Below are 20,325 nucleotides of genomic sequence, written 5' to 3'. Positions count from 1 at the left end.
CCCAGCACCTACGTATCAGCTCTCAACTGTCTACAACTCCAGTGTCAAGGTAGCCAATGTCTAATCTAACCTCCATGGGCTCCTGAATGCACTCTCACACATAAAATAAAATAGAAATAGTTTATTTTAAACACTCAACATGCTAAGGGCTAATGGATATGTGAAGCATATTTTTAAACATTTTTATACTTTTACTTTATTGTTGTAGTGGTATATGTGTTGTCTCTGTGAAATTTCCACTAACCAGCTTAGTTGAATGAAAGAGTAGCTGAATTAGTTTATAATCTCATGTATTTAAAAAAAAAGCCCATGTTGTTCTTTGGACTCTATGTGTTAATAGGACAAATATATATTCCCCTCTGCACACGTCTTCTGGATGTCTTCTTTCCTTTGTATTTTCGTGTTGTTTTCTTTATCTTTTTGTATGTGTTCACATGCTTCTCTGAAAGAATGTCAGTTTTCTTGGCGTCTAATTTCTTAACCTCTACGATAAAGGAGAGCAATGTCTTATATAGGTTTAGAACTTGGTGCATTAGTGTATTCTTCGGGTTGGCGTCATTCCTGGGAGAGGAATGGGAAGATGGTTAAAGATCAGACCCAGCTTCAACTTTGAACAGTTTATCTGTGATCAGTGGGAAAGGGCCCTGCTCATTTATTAGGTGGTGATGTGTCTGGGCTGGTGATCCTGGGTTCTATAAGGAAGCAGGCTGAGCAAGCTGCAGAGAACAAGCCAGGAAGCAGCACCCCGCCATGGTTGGCATTTGCATCAGCTCCTGTCTCCAGCTTTCTGCCCTGCATGAGTTCCTGCCCACGCTCTGTCATATGGAACTCTGAAAGAAATAATCTCCCCACCCACCCCAAACTGCTTTTGGTCAATGTGTTTCATGACGGCAATGTCATAACTAAGACAGCCAGTTACCTTTCCCTGTGACATCACTTTCTACCATGGCTTGAGGTACACAGATAGTAGATGTATGGCAGGCATAGGTGCAGTGCTGTAATTCCACACCCTTGACTCACAGACTTGGGGAGTATGTCTTGGCCCATTGGTTTCAGAGCATACACACACACACAGACACACACACAAAGAGAGAGAGAGAGAGAGAGAGAGAGAGAGAGAGAGAGAGAGAGAGAGAGAGAGAGAGAGAGAGAGGCAGATTAGATTACTGGTCAGAGCCTCTGGAAAGGAAGGAAGCAGGATACCAACTTAGTTAGACACCAACCACATAGCCCTATAATGGTGTGCCAGCTTCTGACTGACCAAACCAGGAACTAATAAATGTGTTTTAAGTCACTGTGTTTGTGAAAATTTGGTAAGAAGCCAAAGAAAATGAATACATGAAGGAAATCTGCCAAAAAAAAAAAAATCTATGTTGCTGATACGAAGCTCCTAGAATGATTTCAAGTTACAAAGAACAAGCATCCATGAAATGCCTCCCACAGCCCCTACGAAGAATCCCCAGTTTCATACTTCAGTGTGCTTAGCCACTGCCAATGGCTGATGCAGGGACTATTACACTTCTTTGTAGCATTTAGGAGGTTTCCTCAGACTGGTGGTTTTAGACTTCGGGAGGGACATTTGGAAGGCTAGAGGCTCTCTGGGTAGGCATTCTTTGCATGGTGGCAACAGGATAGGCGGAGTGGGAAGGCAGAATCTCCCTTCCTTCATGCTCATCAACCGTGCTGAAGACATAAGCCTGCATTTGGAGATCCCTATTCCAGGGTTCAGTGATGAAGTGGACTTGGCACAAGGGTCCAGGAGAGTGGGGGCCTGGAGGTAAGCAGTAGGAAGGGGCTGTAGTTTACTGTCTGTGACGGACTTAGTGTCTGGTATGTGGTGTTAGGTAGCAGGCCACCTTCCTTGTTTTTCCCGTGAGTCCCCTTGTTTTGGTTACTTCTCATTTCCTCTTCCCAAATGATTACAGTTTGTGTCAAGCTGACATGAAGCAAGCCATGATTCAGTTCATCTTTACAGTATGGCTTCTAGTGGATATTCACTGAGTCAATAAATTCGATGCATACATTCCAAAATTCTATACATTATATCCGAATGGATATATCCGAATGGATATATCCGAATGGAATGTTTCCATGTATAGTTTGGGGTGAATTCCATAGTTTGCAAATTTCACCTTTGAAAGTCATATGTCTTCTGGTAAAAATAACATACAGTAGTTTAATATTAGATTTAAACCAAAGGCTCATTCCCCTGTCTCCCCCCTTCTCCCCCTTTCTCTACTTTCCCTTCCATTCCACTGTTTCAGGTTCAGGTTCTTGTCATGGGTTCAGATAATGCTCGCGTCCAGGCATTTGCATATGGACCGGGAACGTTTATTTAAACAAAGTGGGGTCACAAGTGCACTATGCTGTTTCACGCTCCTGAAACGAATCCTGTGACCTGTGGATTTATCTCCACAGCTGTTTTTCTAGATTTGTTTCTGTTTCGTGACACAGCCTTTATTGCTGTCCCTTCCTGCCGTGCTGTAGACACTCCATCCATCCACAGAAGGTGATGGCCAAGATTTCAAATTCAAACTGTCATAGACACCGTTGTTTTCATTCCTCTACCTGCCTCCCATGTGCCCAGGGGTTCCTCTTCCTCCCATGTGCTTCTGATACCACCTGGAATTTTCCTGCTACAAACTGGAAAGGTCTTAAGATTAAACTCTAGCTGAACCAAAACCCGAGCATCAAACCTGGGCTTGATGGAAACAGCATATCAATGAAGAAAATATGGGAGCAGAGAAAGTCAGCTCTTTGCTTCTAGGTGCAGTTCACTGTAAATCTGTAAATCCAGTTCCCCTGCACATCTGTTCCGCTCAGCACAGTAGTACCTGGAAGCATTTCTTCCAATGACAGTTCATCCAAGGACATTTAAAAGGTTCCTTGCAGTTACAGGTCATCTGAGGTCATTTTCCTATTAATCAGGAAAAGACAATCCAATTATTTGCGAAGATCTTTGATAGCTCTGTTGTTCAATCGCTGCCTAATTAGTTTACTAGATTAAGGGCTTGGTGGGAGATAGTACCATTGCAGAGCATGTGGAAAACCATGCAGCATGTAGCAGTGACTGTTTCTGACCTGATCACTTGAAACCTTTATTGTCTAGATCTACTGTCATTAGCAATTTAATGCAGCCTGCTGATGTGCTTTAAGAAATATGAACTGGATTCTGATTGTGAAACCAAAGGCTGCTTACCTACGTGAGAACTCTGAAGGAACCTCACACTGACTTTTGCTTTGTCTGTGGCTGCTTTCTTTGCAGGGAACTGCGCACAGGGTTGGACCAGGTAGACGCCCCTTGCTGTTGTTCCCAGCTGCCCGGTGAGTACCCATCCTGGAACTCCTGGGGACGAATTGTACTGGTGGCATTTGGAGTTTGAGATCCGTGAGACAAATCTTTTCATCCAGTGTCTCTTAAAATTGGTGCGGGACTGTTTTCCTTGGTCTGGTGGGGAGGCAAACGGGATTTTCTGGGTTTTGCCTCACTAATTAGGCGACTGACTCAGCCCCTTACTGTATTCTTGTTGCTTGTGACAGTGCTGCCTAACTTTAGAAAGCATTGAGGGGACAGCTGTGTAACTTTACATCCAGTCCAGGTTCTGTTTAGAAGATTCCCACCATCATCAAAAATCACAGCCCTCCTTGCTCACCAGTGAGAAGCCTTTATTTTGGGTCATCTTCCTGCGGGAATGATGCCAGTCAGTTCCTTGTACACCCTTCTGACTTTACCATCAATCCTTCAGGGGATGCCCAAGTCACCAGAATAATCTTCGTATAACCCATTGGTTTTCTTTACAAATGGACACTGTTAGTGCTTTGTAAGAGGACCCAGTCCCAGCTGAGATGAGAGACTGCCATTTTTACCACATCCTTTAAGAGGCACAAAGTCATTTTTCAGTGATTCCCATGAACCAGAGTCTCCCCTGGTCCTCACGACAGGTGCACGCAGAGTCCCACTCTTTAGTAACGGTCTTCTTCAGGAGACTGCACCCCAGGCCAGATGTGTCATTATCTCCCGGCACTGACCCTGGCTGATTTTCTTCCGGCCTCTGTGTGAGGGGAAGGGAGAATTGCATAACTTGACCCATCTCCAAATGACAATTCTTTAATGACATAAGAGTATCAAGAAAGTAGATTTATTATTGAATGTTCCTATCTATTTTCAGTCCAGTGCACTATATTTTACCACCCCCAAAGGGTGACTCATAAGCTTGTCTTGGTGGGCACAGTCCAGTTCAGGATGCTGAGTAATTTTGGAGACTTTGAATCAGCCTTGGTACACCGTTTGCTTTCTATTCTGTTTGCATATCTTTCTGGGCTGTCTACTCTTCCCATACTTCAGTTACCGTATCTATAGATGGGCCACGTTTCTGCTCATTTTATCACACACACACAGACACACACACACACACATACATACACACGTATATGTATGGTCTGGATGAAGGCATCTGTGTTTAATGAATAGAAATAATTAGCGTCAACAGCACCAGAATGGGGGAGTGGTTTGTTCCATGGTCTGGGTTCAAGGAGGAATGCTTCTGTGTCACATGGTCTGTGTTTGGCATTTGATGCGATGCAGACTTTCAGTGGCTCTAGGCCTTAGGACAGCAGATATGTCATGAGGCTTATCCCTCCTCATCCTCACAGTCCCTGGTTGGACTTGACTCCCTGGCTGTCAGCTGACATCCTTGTGTTCCTCTCGCCCTTAAGTGCAGACGAGAGTTCTTTTCGACCTCCCTCCGGGAACTCCTAAAAAGAAAAGCATTTGGTCTCACTTAAGCACCACTCAGTGTTACATCTTATGAATTATGATTCTTTGAAAAACAGTGAATGATCTTGCCAGGTGTAGTGGTGCACTCCTTTAAGCCTAGCACTTGGGAGGCAGAGGCAGGAAGATGTCCGTGAGCTTGAGGCCAGCCTGGTCTACAAAGTGAGTTCCAGGGCAGCCAGAGCTACACAGAGAAATCCTGTCTCAAAAAAATAAAAACAAACAACAATATTGAATGTGGGTTCTGGAGAGATGGCTGCTCAGTGGTAGTTAGGAGCACCAGCTACTCTTCCCGAGCAATCACCAGCACCCACGTGGCAGCTCACAACTGTCTGTAGCTCCAGCACTCTCACACAGACACACGTGTAGCCAAAACTCCACTGCACGTAAAATTAAAAAAATATTTAAAAAAATATTGAATGAATTCTTTGTACAATACAAAAAGTAGAAAGCACTGGGCGGTGGTGGCACACACCTTTAATCCCAGCACTTGGGTAGCATAGGCAGGAGATCTCTGTGAGTTTGAGGCCAGCCTCACCTACAGAGTGAGTTCCAGGACAACCAGAGCTGTTACACAGAGACAGCCTGTCTTGAAAAATAAATAAATAAAAATTAAAAAAAAAAAAGAAAAGCATTTAGAACTGGCACCTGAGTAATGTTGATCGTGTTTTAGAATGTTGCTTTAGGCCCTTTGGCTCCAACATTGAGTTATTTCATAGTTCATAGTAGTTCCGTGCTTTTTAGTGTATTTTGTGTCCACGGTGTGCATTCAGAGTGTGCTTTAGTTCTCGTGGTGTGTTTTAGATTCTGCTTATTTATACCACATCAAACTTAGCTTATTACCAGTGTTAGTCAATAAAATTTAAAAATTAAAGACCTATACAATTTGGGCTGGAGAGATGGCTCAGTGGTTAAGAACACTAATTGTTCTTTCAGAGAGCCTGGGTTCCGTTCGCAGCACCCTCAATGCAACTCACAACTGTCTGTTCCTCTAGTTCTAGCGGAAGTTAAACCCTTTTCTGGCCACTGTAGGCACTAGGCATACAAGTGGCTCACAGACATGCATGTAGACAAAAGCCCCATACACATAAAAGAAAAAAATATCGTCAACACCATGACCATTTTTAGGTAAATTATCCTCATTTTTATGTTGTTAAAGATTTATGTCTAATCAAACTAAAGATAATTTGTAAATTTGGAAGAAGAAAACAACTTTGGTTCTTGGATTGTAGAGCTGCATGTATTTCAAACCCTTACGCATTAAAGACGCTGTGATTCATGTGGCAGCAAGAACAGCCATGGAGGTCTGTAGGCTCCGGTTTTATATTTTCAGAGGGTAGCGCTCATGTCAGGATTCTCACGCTGAGGCTGGGTGTGGTGGAATACGAACGTGGGATGTTATGGCAGGAGGATCGTGGGTTCAAGGCCAGCCTGGGCTATATAGCAAAGTCATATATCAAAAACAAATCACAACACCAATAAAATATGTAGAACTTGATGGTTTCTGCACAAGTGATTCATTAATCAGGTCTCTCAGGGAACACTAGTCAGTGGAGCCAGGGGAAGAAGCAAGACGCTTGCCTAAGCCCGATTAGGAGGTGGGGTGGAGGGATCCTCAGCCCAGAGATCTAGAGATTCTGCTTCATGGGGCAGCTGAGCTGGGTGACTCCCTTCCCCATCAGCCTCTGGCTATAGGCAGAATTGCTGCTGTCTTCCTCTGCAGGAGAAGATGCTGCCGTGGTGGAAGAGGCTCCACTTGGGAAGTTTCAGTTAGATCCCTGTATCTCTTCTGTTCTTTCCCAGTGAAAGTTAGGCCTTTCTGAAATCATATGAAATTCATTTTCTTTCCTTGAGAAGGCACTTAACTATTCCTTCGTTCTCTAAGTCCTTATATGACTGCGGTGTTAGAAGACACCTACATACTTCTCAGCTAGTGGGAATTAGAGCTAGGAAAAAATTAGTATTTGAAAGTCTTCTTTAAATCATTTTGCCATGAATAATGACCTCAGTTCAATGAAGAAAGAGACAAAGATACCATGTGATTATATGATTGAAAATCATTCTTTCCAGAAACAAATCTAAGTTTAATATTTACCACCACAACCACCACCAACAACAACAACCACATCACCACTACCACCTCCACCACCACCACCACCATCATCACCACCATCATCACCACTAACAACCAAACCACCACCACCAGCATCACCCACTACCACCAACCACATCACTGAGCCAACGCCCCCAGCCTGACAGAATTCCCTTTGTTCTTATCTCTTTTATTCATCTTTTTAAAAACATTTTCACAACCGTCTTAGGGAACAACTTGCATTTCCTTAGGCACCTTCAGTTTCAAAATGACTCAAAAGTTCATGTTTGCCTGCCTGAGCTCTGAGGTCACCACTGCCCACCATGTGAGCTATGCATATCAATTTAAAACACTTGATTTTCTAGTCTCAGTAAAGAAAACAAACAGAGCATAGCAGCTAAAGCTGAAGGCTGGGAAGTCTAAGATGGTCAGTTAAATGAATACGAATGATGTATTTAGCCTAGCTTATCGAAATTATTATCGTTTGACATTTAATCAGTATAAACATTGTTGAGATGTCATACTTTTTAATACTGGTGCATCGTGTGTGTGTGTGTTCACATGTACATACAAGTGTACTTTTATACAAATACATGGACACTTTTATGACTAGTCATGTGTAGTCCAGAGGACAACGTAGGTGTCTGCCATCTACCTTTCCTTGAGACAAGGTTGCTCACCGAACCTGTAATTTGTTTAGTAGGCCAGGCTGGCTGGCCCGTGAGCCTCTCTGAATCCACGTGTCTCTGCCTCCCCAGTTCCAGGGATTACAAATGCACTCCACCCATGCCTGACATTTTTTATGTGTGTTTTGGGGATTCAACTTAAACCTTTGTGCTTTATCAGTTGAGCCATCTCCTCACCCTACCCCATACATATCAAATCTCAGTTCCAAATTGTGATATTTTAAGGGATCAGAATATTAGGTTTTAGTGGACCAATTTGTACAGCACCACTTTATAGTAGTAGCAATTGTATAGTATAAGGCTTACCACTTTTAAAAGTTTCTGGTGCTGGGGACTCTCTCAGCTTGGACCCTACTCAGGAAAGATGTCAGCCAGTAAGGCTGTCCAGATGAAGTGAGCTGAGCCACTCTGGTTCAGTCATTGCCTCGAGAGCCTTGCAGGCAAGAACTGAGGATCCAAAAACTGGACTTGGTGGGTGAGATGTTAGTAATAACTTTCAGGCGTGGAGTCATCTAGAATTAATTTTAAGTAGAATGTGAGTTGCATATAGAAGGACTAACAAAAAGGACAGTATTTTAGGGCTGAAAAAAATATGTATGTGTATATGTTGTGTGTTGGGGAAGGTTCTAGAAAAGTTTGCAGGAAGGCACATTTAAGAGCAGTGGTGATTCTCATGCAGGAAAGGTAAGGGCTGGCCAATTTCCTGGGATTTTTGTAGTTTATAAAGTATCGCCATAATTCAAGATATATTGGGGTCTGTTCTAGTTATAGATTGCTTTAAAATAAAATGTGGGGTTTGGAATAACAAACAGTGACTGGTCTCTTTGATACTACTTCTTGTTGGGGTCCACACTTTGAGAAGGCCTTGGCTGCTGACATTGGGGCAAGAGGCTGGAGTAGCCATGGGCTGGCTGAGAATCTCCCTTGTCACACAGCCTATTTTTTTCCTCTGAGATTGTCTCTTCATGAGCAACTGAGCTGAGCTCTGAGGTATGATTTCCAGTTGACGGAAGTACCTTCACTTTATGACTTGGCCTTGGACCTGACGCCTCGTGGCTTCCATCAAGTGGGTCTTTCCTGCTCTGCTGTACATGTCGTGGTCTCTTTAGTCATGCTCTGGGAATGTTCTCACATTATTCCAGAACTCATAATTCTGCCCAGCCGTTCTCTCCTTTTGTTGCCCAGTAACTTAGGCCAGGTGGTCCTTGACAAAATCTAGCAGTGCTTATGGTTTGAGTGTCCAGCTGTGTCCTTCTGTTTGTCTTTCAGTATTCTTCCTTCTGCTTTTAGAGTTGTTCCCAAGCAGTGGACAAATCCCAAATCCTTTTCTTCTCTTTGTAATTTGTTGAGGAATTGTGATCTATGAGAAGATGTAGCGAAATGAAGAGGGGGGCAAATCTCTTTCCTCACTTCTCTTCCTATAAGGACATACCTTTATCACCCGTGCATGTCATCTTCAGAGGACAGAATTCTTCACTTCGGCTAGTGCTCAGGTTTTTCTCCCTGTCTTCCCATGGTGGCTCCTTTTTGCCCCATCTCTTTTTCTCCTTGTCTACCCTTTCCAGGCTGATTAGATGGAAGGGAAAAAGGCAGGAAGCAAACAGTGTAACCTTTGAAAGATACTTTTTGCTGATAGGAGTCAAGGTCAACATTGTGTCAGGTTCTGCTTCTCTGGTTTCACAGGAGTTTCCATACTTGGAAGTGTCACCTTTACACAACTTTGGGACTGACGGGAGGTGCACAGTGGATGTCCCCTTAGCTCACCTTCCTCTGCAGAGTCACCACTGTCCCGTAGGAATGATTTAAATGTCAACCATGTAAACCTTTAAATAAAGTGTTCTCAGCCCTGGAGCTTATTTTGAAATGCATGAAAGTGCTAGATTTTCATCAAAGCTAGTGGGATGCAATGTTAGTCACAGAAATCTAGTTGCCGGCTACATGCTATACCTGCAAACTGTAAGAATATACGTGCTGTTTACAAAAGAACTTTAGTTGATTTTAAAATAAAGCCCTGGAGAAGAGATGCATCAACTAGAAATTATAGCAGGATGTATTTGAAAACAAAATGTCAGTTTTGTGCCGCCGCGCAGGCTTCAGCTTGTCCTGTCTCTCACTGAAGCGTGCAAGAGGCTATGTGCACAATGAGCTTTGTTCCAATTTCAGTTTCCTCTCAGGCTTTGAAGAAACAGGCGAAGGCCTGGAAAGCCTACCACAGGAAAACCCTCTAAGACATTAGGTGTCCCCTTACAGCTGGTGGCTTCCTTGAGCAGCTGTCACCCACTCCATGACATGCTGAAGTTGTTGGAGTCACTGGGATGTGGCTGCACAGTGGTCTTTGCGAGGCTACTTGCGAGTAAGAACATTATTATTCCAAAGGCCCGATTCTCTCTCCTGTTACCCATTTTACCGTGTCCATTTTAAGTGGGATGTTCACAGTCTTTTCTACCCTAAAGTATAGATTTACTAGCAGGTGAAATGGCTCTTGTTTCTGGTCTATTTCTATAAAATATGAGGAAAAATTAGCTAAATGTAGCTCAGTAGTAGAGCACTTGCCTAGCATGTACAAGGTCTTGGTTCTATCTCCGGTACCATAAAAATAAAATAAAACCTGCGATTGGGGCTGTTGCTCAATGATGGAATACTTGTTTAAGGCCTTAGACATTGTAGCGAGTACACACACACACACACACCACACGCACCACATACACCCTCCCACACACAAACTCCAACACACACAAATAAACAATGTCTTTCTTATAACATTGTAGATATTGTTGCGTTTGAAGAGTTTATGCTTGCTTTTCTGTAGTTAAAGAAGAGCAGAGGTTCTGTCTTTGTTGTCCGCGGGTGGGAAGAGACAGCTTGCCCAGGACTGAGGACTGATGTAAACTTTCCCAAGAGAGGACCAACCAGTGACCTTGGGCCCCTACACCTGGGAGATCATCTGTTTCCTTTCTTTGCAGAGAGTCAGGTGTCATCAGAGCAGAAGGAGATCAGTTAGAGGACACCTCCAATGGCTCCCCGTGACAGTGTGACATGATCTTCTGGTTCTAGAGAACTTACGACTTTGCAACAAGGTTTCAGTTAGGTAGACAAGAGCAGCTCCATGGCAAATAAGCAAGAAATCCTTGCTTATGTCCAGTACATTTTTTCCTTTGGGAAATGCAAATATATTCTTTCTGACCTTATGGAAAAACAGAACCCAAACATAGTTTCCTAATGAAATAAGTTTACTGAAAAATCAGTGATTTTAAATTTGTCACCTGGAGGGAATCTGTAAAGAACTGGGAGAAGGATGTGAATCCCGAAGTCTCGACCTCAGTTTGGTGACACAGAGAAACTCTGTCTGGAAAAACAAATAAAACAAAACAGAAAAGCAAAACAAAGAAAAGACTCAGTCTCTCTCTCCCTGTCTCCTCCCACTCTCACTCGTTTCGTGTGCATCAGTGCATTTGTGCATGCATGTGTCTTTAGCAGTTGATGGTAAGGGGGTCAAGGGGAGCCCTGAACTGATGGGTAAGGCTCTAATTGCTAGGCTGTGCTAGTTGTTGGCGAATTCTTATTGTGAATAGCATCTACTCTTCACAGCTATGAAGCTATAATAGACAAACAGAGATGTGTTTTTCAATTTGGGAACAATGACCCCAACTTCTCACAAGACCTTACATCAGCAAGTACAAAGTGTCCGTGACCATTAAAGGGGATTTAAGGTTGAAAAGATCTCCAGAATCTGTTTTTAAGCTGGATATTTCCTTCATTATGTGTGCAGCGCTAGAAACAACCATCAAGAACACCCAAGAAAATCATTTAGACTGATCACACTGCAAACTTGGCTCATCATTCAGCAAGCATCTTTTTCATTAAAACCAAATTTGGAGAATTTTTCTTAACAGAAGTGTCAGAAGCGTGAATCCTTTCTGTCTATAAAGCATCCAGCTACTGTGGTTGTGGCAGCTGGTAAAGTTAGTGAATAATTTTTCCTTGTTTAATGCAGTGTTTAGGCATCAAGGTCAATTTGTGGTTCTTAGATTATGTATTTCAGCCAAGCAAATCTGACTTGGATGGAAACCAGAGCATTGAAAGTTACTGATTGTTTTTGTGTGGAGCGAGTCCTGCATAAGACACCGTACATAAGGACAGGAGAAGAAAAGAGAATTTTTGTAACATGAGGTTAAAGAAACATACGGGTATGACAGCAGGTAATTTAGACAATATATGTGATGTCACTTAAATACATATATTTATGCATGATATATATATAGTTTTCCAACTTAGTACTTTGGATAAAATTTCACTCTAAATAAGGCAATTTTACTGCATTGAAAATAAGAAGGAAAGGAGGAAAGAGAGGCCTTCTTCCATGGTGTAGACTTGGTGCTTTGTGTAATGCCCTACGTGCCACGTTGGCCAGTTACTTTTCCGACTGTTTAAAAGAGCAATCTGAGAGGACGGCTGGCATGTTGTGCTATATTTGCTGTCAAAGCCGCATGCAGCATAGCGAGGACAATGTCTTTTTTCGAGCATCAAAGAGTCTCTTAATCCCCAGATGTCACTTACGCCCCCAGAGCGCTGGAGACAGTGATTATATTGTCAAAAAGCTGGTGGTGCTAAAATGGAAAGCATATTGTGTTTTACCTCTTTGCCAAATTATAGTCTACTTGGAATGAATAAAATGTATCTGTTTAGTTTTATTCTGATTATCTAGATTTGACTTTCAGATTTCATCTTCTTACTGGCTTAATATTAAACAGAATGATACTGACCTAGAAAAAAAATTATTTACCCTGTTCACTAATGTTTTATACATGGCTGCTTTCAATATTTGTATCTATTGTGTACTCATCCATATAGTAAATATGTGTTGAATGTGTGGCATGTACCTGGCACACATTTGGGGTGATGGGATCATGCACAGCATACATAGGTGATTCGTGTTTGCACTTGGGGTCAAACACAGCTATATTATGAAGGTGACCTTGAAGCTGAGATTGAAATGATGGAAAGCGAAGGCTATGAAGAACGGTGGGCAGACTTTTCTAGACAGAGGAAGAGCATGTACAAAGGTCATGCGTAGGCATGACCATCTTATTGTGATACCAGCGGTCAGAGGAAGGAACACAGGGAGGCCATGGCAGTAGCCAACCTCCTGTTACCTTCCAGACCTAAGTAAAAACTGCTTTTTATTGTTGATGCTCCCTGTTTGCTTATTTTAAAAACAAGTATTCTTTGACAGGCATGATCAGCTTCATATTTTCGTAAATCACTCTTGCAGTGATAAATTAATTAGAAGTGTAGAGCTGAAGACATGAGTGGGGACAGAAAATCTAGTGAGGAGTCTGTTGTCAGTGAGGAGGGGGAGAGTTTAGGCAGGATTTGGAACTAACCTGAATTCTGCAGATGAACTGGACAGGGAAAGTCATGGCGAAAGAGACATTGGGATGGTTAGAATGAGCAATGGTTAAGACATTTGTGGAGATTAGAGAGCCTACAGGGAAAATAGAGTCTTTTAGAAGCTATTCATCTTTAAGCTTTGCTATTTAATGCATCTGTTAAGTATGCAAGTGGAAATGCCAAGTAAACCATTGGGTCTTTGGTCAGAAGCAGGTGGATATATGAGAGTTCTGGCTGGAAGGGTGGGTAATGGAAATAGAGATGATATTTAATGCTTTGGTCCGTGTGGGTTCACTTAGCAAGGGAAAATGAACACAGGAGGTCACTTCAATGAAAAGGGGTCAGGGCTGAGGACAAATGACTGATGTAGTCAGAAAACAGCTAGGAAAACACAGAATCATCATAAAAAATTGTTCAGGAGGGAGAGAGCCATTCATTGGGTTAAATGGCCATTCCTTGGTGGGGTCAGGAAGGAAACTTTGTGGCTCACAACATGTAACCCTTGTATCTCACAACGTGAAAGCCGCAGTTGTTCTTGACAAGGAGGAATTCTAATCAGTGTAGTCTGGAGCAGGGGTTGGGAGCAGGGGAGGTGAAGAGCTCAAACCTGTGTTCCTTTACAGGAAAGAGAGGCTAGCAAGGTGGTTCTCAGTTTTCCTAATGTTGCAACCCTTCCATACAGCTCCTCATGCTGGGGGGGACCCCAACCATACATTTGTTTTCGTTGCTACTTCATAATTGTCATTTTGCTACTGTTAAAAATCATACTGTTAAGTATTTTTGGAGAGAGAGAGAGTTTTGCCAAAGAGGTCACAACCTGCAGGATAAGAAATATTGGGTTAGAGGTTTAAGGAAACGGAGTGAACATATTTCAGATGGGTTTGTGGACAATGTTAAAGTGTTCCTTTGAGGTTGTAAGGAATGACAGCTGGTCAGTGTGACTGTGAAATTTTTCTCTAGTCTAGATCAATTCAATGGCTGTAATCAGTTATAAGAACAATAAAAATAGGTCAGAACATGGAGGAAATAGCTAAGTGAACATGGTGAAGGGACAGAGGCCAGGACAGTTAGCGTGACTGTGAGACAGTGTAACTGAGGCAGTAAGGAGAGAGGGTTGTCCAGGCCGTAGTCCACAGGAAAGGACCGACAGGGTCTGGAAGAGGATAGGTCTTGAGTGAGAGTCAGCATCGTTGGGTCAGGAGTTAGTGCATGTTTAGCAAACTGAATACAGAAACTTCAACTCTGAAAACCTTCAGAATCTCCACCGTTTTAGAGCACCTGCCTGATCTAATTGGGAAATTCCAAACCCTGACGTCATGTGACAGATGGCAGTCAGATTGCAGCCATCCAATGACATTATACATGCTTGCACTCAAGCTACGTGCACAAGGCTTATATGAAGGACAAATGAGTTTGATGTTTAGACTTAGGTATCTTAGATGTTTCCTGTGTATGCAAATATGCCTAAATAACAGTTTGAATTCTGAAACCCGCCTGGTCCCAAGCGTTCCAGGTAAGGGAAGCAGAGTTAACTGAGGATGGTGGTGATTGGGCGGGGGACAGGTGGTTGAATGCAGTTTTCAAAGGAGTGCAGTTCCTGGTTAAGACAACGCCGAGTAAATGCACGTAGACAGAACTGACAGCATTTGATGGACAGGGTAGCACTGGAGGCTGCAAGTTTTTAATCTCACAAACCTCTATTTCTCATAAGGCCATGCACGTTGTGGTGCCTATGATCTTGTTCCAGAAATATCTGATAGTACCTGAGCTCCCCCTTTGGCTATAGATAATATAAACTGACTATTCCTGCAGACCAGACTTCTCTGTTCGACAGGAAACTTCATTTCTAGCGGCCAATGCATGTTTGTATTGTATCATAGGCATTTAGAAGGACGAGCTGCTTCCTAAAATCTCTTGGAAGACAACAGATGGCATTCATTGCTCTCAAAGCCTATATGGGACCAGGGTCCACTTAGCCCTGGTTCGAAGAGTCCTGAGATATAGAGATGGGATGTTGGACAAATAATCCCATAAATGCCCTTCACAAATACCAGCTGGTTTACATCATGAGTGGAGCAAGAAAGGCTTAGGCAAGATTCTCTTCCTGAGCATATTCTTCTTGAGGAAGAATGAAATTTAAACTCCTCTCAGCTGCTTTTGGCACTTTTTTCGAGCAGCCTGGATCCTGTTATTAACTTACCTTCCCAGTAGAGTTCAAAGGGGGGATTTAACAGGCTGGAATTACCTCTGTGTTTCCCGGCCAAATATTTTGGTTGCCTGGATGCCTTGGCTTCTCTGTTAATTGTATGCAAATTTTTTTTATTGAAGTGTGTTTCATACACACTTGGAGAACTGCACAAATTGTAATTGAATAAACAGCTTCTTATATTTTCAGGAAGGAAATGCTCCCTGGTAGGACTTTCCCAATATCCTGTGAGCTTCTTAATGAATTCTTCTAGTTACTGCCCCTTCCAATAGGGTATATTAATTGCTTTTCATATTGCTATAACAAGATACCAGTCAGAAACAAGTTAAGAAAGGAAGCCTATTTGAGCTCATGGTTTCAGAGGGTCTCATTTCCATCACGGTGGGGCAATCATACCAAAGTCCACGCTCGTGGGAATGCAAGATGGAGACACTTTATATGGTGGTAGCCCCAAGAAGCAGAAATAACAAGATTTAAGGGCTGAGTCATAACCATGTGTCCGTACCCAGCAACCCACTTCTCTTAGCAAGGCCTCACTTCCCAAGGGGTCTCAAGCTTTCAAATTAGTGCCACAAGTTCAGACCAAGCTTAAAACATGAGCTCAGGGAGATTTTTGCAAGCAATAATTTAATTTCTCGACTTTTTAAACCACAGCTTCTTCCTGTTTGCGCCATGGCACCGTGGCATGATGTGCAGATATGCTAGCAGAGATAAAACATTAAAATGATCTGTAGGTGTCTGTCGGTGATGCCTTAGTCCTGAAATTCTTCCTGCTATTCTCTTCCTCCCAGAACAAGGAAGAATCTTCCAGCAAGAATGACATCATCCCCACAGGCACCTGAAAGTTATATAATACTCTAAAGGGATAGAGCACTGGTACTGTTTCTTCCATCTAGATTGTTCCCTTTGTGTTTTGTTTTTTGTTTTTAAAATCTGAATCTCAGGACATTTATCAAAGAGTTCTGTGGTGAGCTGTTTTCTGAGACTAGAGCTAATTGCATTAGGCGGCGTTTAATCTTCCATCTGTGCATTGTGAATAGAGATGGCTCTTCCGATGTAGGCATCAGACATTGGCTAAGTGCTCCCCTGCCCTTGCAACAGAATGGCTGGGCAATGTCAGACACCCAGGCAGGACTTTCCTGGACTCATTTGGAATTTGAGGCACTTATTTCAGGCAAGCAGAAGCATGCTGTGTGACTTTGTATGCAAATTCATAGTTTCACACGAGATCAATGGCTGAATGTTCTTTCTTTTCAAGGTTTCTTAAGTTTTATGATTTTTGGGTAACGGTGTACCTGAAGAAAAATAAAGAATAAGGTAATTTCTTTCACATAACCAAGTCAAATATGTTTTATTTTCTCGATAGCATGCGGATGTGTGTTGTGATACACCATCCCATGTTCCAAACCCTAGAAGACAGTTTTTATTCTAGTAAGGTCCATAAATAGCATCTTAATGATACATTTACTATATCCTCCAAATATAGATCATCACATCATCTCGTGAGAGAGACAGAATGAAAAACAGCTAAATAGGAATTTTTCAAACATCAGCATTTCTATACTGTATTTTCCTTCACTGTTTTATTTCTGTATGACTTGCATATGGAAGAAATGAAAAGAAATCTAGTTTTTGGATGTTTCTAAACCTATATAGTCCCCCCACGATCAAGATGTTTATGCTTATATTCAAATGACCACACTCACGTCAAAACACACATACTCATGCATTCTAGAGGTCTCTGCATTCCTAACCTGGGCTTTCATGTATTGTTCATCGTATGCCCGATGGTATGTAAGTATGTACAGTATGCATATCTTTGTCCATGTGAGGTACCCCTGTTCTGAGCTCTCAGAAACACTTCGTAGATTTTCACTGAGAATTCCCACCAATGCATTGCCTGCACATGTGTCTTGCAGTGTGGAGTGAGGAAGGAAGTCTCAGTTCAGATCATCACTTCCAGTCAATATCTGTTTACTCAGATGAGTGAACCTGTACTTTCACAGCCTATTTGTTTTATTTGAAAATCTTATATGGTTTATTTTGATCATATTCTCCCCAACTTTTCACCTTAACCATTCCCAATCCACCTATGCCTTCCTATCTCCCAAACTCATGTCTTATTTTTTTTTAAAAAAATTAATAACCCTTGGACTCTAGTTTGCGGTGCCCATATACACATGGATGTGAGACCATCCCTGGTGTGTGGTTGACATGCCAATGGCTGCACCCTAAACTGACTCTCCTTTCTCCAGGAGCCCTCAGCTGTCCATAGCTCATAAGTTAGGGGTAGGGAGTCGTGGACCATTTCAGTTCCGAGTTACAATGTTGGCAGCTTTGGTTTTGTGGAGGTCTCAGTAGTTAACACAGCTGGTGTGAATCTGTTTAGTTCATATGCTTTATAAAATTTCCTGCCAGATATTGCCGCCTATAAACAGAAGCCTAAGACAGAATCTATCAGCAGCACACTAAAAGGTGTACAATGCAACTGCATAGTTACAAACCAGGATGAATGGTCCTAATGTCTGTGAAGTCTGAAGCTAAAGATAGTGAAATGGCTAAGGATTTGTTTGAACTGATTCTAGAAGGTTGACTGGTGTGGGTTAACTTGATGTAAATTATTATTTCCACCCAAGTATGTCATACAATATGAGGTTTACAAAATTGTTTTTCCCCCATTTTTGTTTAAGTGTGTGATGTATGTGTGCACGTGTGTGTGTGTGTGTGTGTGTGAGTGTGTGTGTTGAAGTATTGAAACTGGGTCTGACTCCATAGCTCAGGCTAACCTTAAACTTGTGGCAATCCTCCTGCCTCAGCCTCCCAAGTGCTGGATTTATAGGTATGAACCATCATGCTTAGCACTTTCTTAATTTTTTTAATGACCAGTTAATAGATGATTTATCTTTGCTTGGAGAACACTTGTTTGGAAAGCGTCGAGCAAAGCAGTCATCAGGAGTGCAGTAGCACAGGAGCCACACTCTATGAATGATTTCAGCAGCAGTGTTGATTGTCACTGGGTCTGGGCTAGAGAGAATGATGGGCTTGGGCACGGTAATGAGTGCCCTGTGTAGCCCAGGTCACAGTGTGCAGCAGCTGGGTTAGCATGGAGGTGCTAGGGCGTGTGGAGACGAGACTGGTATAGAAGGGCTAGCCGTCTGTGTGTATGCCGAGCAATGTGCTGTGGAACAGTTGGCTGTCACCTTCAGGTTAGGCGAACAGATTGGCGCTAAGGAGGATGGTTCCTCCAGGTCCACGTGCGCTTTCCTCACAGCCTAAGCTAACTGTGGGGACTGATGAAGGTTGCTGCTGATGTTGGATAGGGAGGGACAGGGTAGAACTACCCTAGAGTCATCCTCTCTGTGCACACCTCTGTGTGCATTGCAGAGCCTGGGGATAGCATGGTTTTTTAGTTCCAAATCTCACCTTGCCACACTGTTTGTTTGCACAGATGGCGGTGTCACCAGGCAATGCCACATTTCTGGAGAGCCGCTGTCTTGACTGCTTTTCATAACACATTCCATGCCACTGTGATTTTCCAGGGCATAAAAGGAAAAAGGAAATTGTTAGTAGTTCCTTGTTACTGAACCCTTAAGTCCATTTTCTGTGCTATAAATGGTGGCACTCGAAGGCAGATTATATTTAAAGGACTTTCTGATTCATCTTTAAAATGTGCCCTCCTGCACCTCTGCATAGCCAACTTGACCACTTATGTTGAATAGGTGAACTTTTGACAGGGAATCATTTTTATTTTCTACATAAGAGTAATATGTGTACATGACTTTTTAAAAGAAAATAGTGAAGAAATCATAATGCAATGGACTGATTCCTGTCCCCTGTGCTAATAATCCTCATAGGTGAATGACCACTATAAATATTTCTGTTTGGAAATCTTTTTGTTAGTCATTGCTAATTTCGGTTGTATCTGCCTTCTAATACCTATCAATTTGCAGATGACTTTTGGATCTGTTTAATGAATGACTGTTTCATGTTAACCCTACATAGTAAATCCTAGGCCAGCCAGAGCTATGTAGTGATATCCTGGACTTTAAAAAAAGGAATGTGACCTAATGATAATCAACCACAGAGCTTAGCAATGCTTGTTTGCTCAGCGTCTTCTTGTGTGCATAGTTCAGAGAACTTATGACTGTGCTCTTGGAGAAAAAGTGGGAAGATGTCAAGGAATGTCCCCAAAGATGCTGTGTTTATAAGTTCAGTGACTTGACAGTAATATTGTCATGTACAGCTTATAATATACTCTTAAGAATACTATTTTTCTCCTGGTGGAGGTGGTGGATGCCTTTAATCCCAGCACTTAGGAAGCAGAGGCAGGTAGATCTTTATGAGTTCAAGGCCAGTCTGGTCTACAAAGTGAGTTCCAGAACATCTAGGGCTACACAGAGAAACTCTTGTCTCAAAACACTGAAAAAGTTGATATTTTCTCTACCCCTTTTCTATCTTGCTGGCTCTTGTATTGCTGTCTGAACAGTCAAGGAATTGAACCCAGGCATGCCCGGTGTACATAGCTTTGCCCCTCCAGTTTTGTTTTGTTTGTTTGTATTTTTGCATTTGCTGTCTCAGAAGCATAATGAAGTATTCTGCACTATCTCCAAGCTTCGTTCTTGGTCCATTGCTAGCACTAAGGCAGGCCCACCCACTGTAGCCAGGTCCTGGTCCCTTGGTTTCTCTGCTTTGACTACTCTGTAGGAAGTATCACCCTGATTTTCTGACTTTTTCTTCTGTTCTTGCTGGCCATCAATACTTTCTCGTCCTTTACACGGCCTGTCACTTCTCTTACTAATTAATTATGTTTTTATTTTGTTGAGGTCCTCACAGATGGTATGAGAGTACAACCCTGGCCACCTATGTCTTGCCTTACTCCCAGGTCTGGTGGACACCGCACATCATTTTTGTTACCGTGTGGCCTCCTGGTGGCTGAGGATTGTGGCATTCACAGACATCCCCTGCACCAGTGAGAAACTGTCCTCTATTTCCCTTCTCTTTGGGATGTAGAAGGAAAGATAATAACCTGTAAAAGAAATATCCAGACATAGACAGCTTTCCATGAAATGTAAGCAAAATAGAAAGTAAGTAAAAAAATTAAGACATTTCTGGTGGTTTTAGGCTTATTATTTAACTTCAGAGGAGACGTTTCCTTGAATGACAGTTGTCTGATTTT

General features: G+C 42.4%; 1 protein-coding gene across 6 annotated transcripts in view; it reads left to right on the top strand.

Annotated features, from left to right (window-relative positions):
* Positions 1–20,325, top strand: part of Plcb4 (phospholipase C beta 4) — a 357,655-nt gene that overhangs the window by 132,822 nt on the left and 204,508 nt on the right. For 5 of the 6 annotated variants that reach the window (XM_050134224.1, XM_050134229.1, XM_050134227.1 and 2 more), the window contains exon 3: positions 3,266–3,324. The gene's annotated coding sequence lies outside the window, so the exon portion shown is untranslated. Of the gene's footprint in view, positions 1–3,265; positions 3,427–20,325 lie in introns of all 6 variants that reach the window. The other variant, XM_050134228.1, reaches the window with a different exon arrangement.

The sequence above is a fragment of the Alexandromys fortis genome, unplaced genomic scaffold (assembly GCF_014885135.2).
Source record: "Alexandromys fortis isolate MF-2015 unplaced genomic scaffold, M_Fortis_MF-2015_v1.1 scaffold_6, whole genome shotgun sequence".
Taxonomy (NCBI): domain Eukaryota; kingdom Metazoa; phylum Chordata; class Mammalia; order Rodentia; family Cricetidae; genus Alexandromys; species Alexandromys fortis.
The sequence above is the reverse complement of the archived record's forward strand: the minus strand, read 5'-3'. Positions and strand labels throughout refer to the sequence as shown.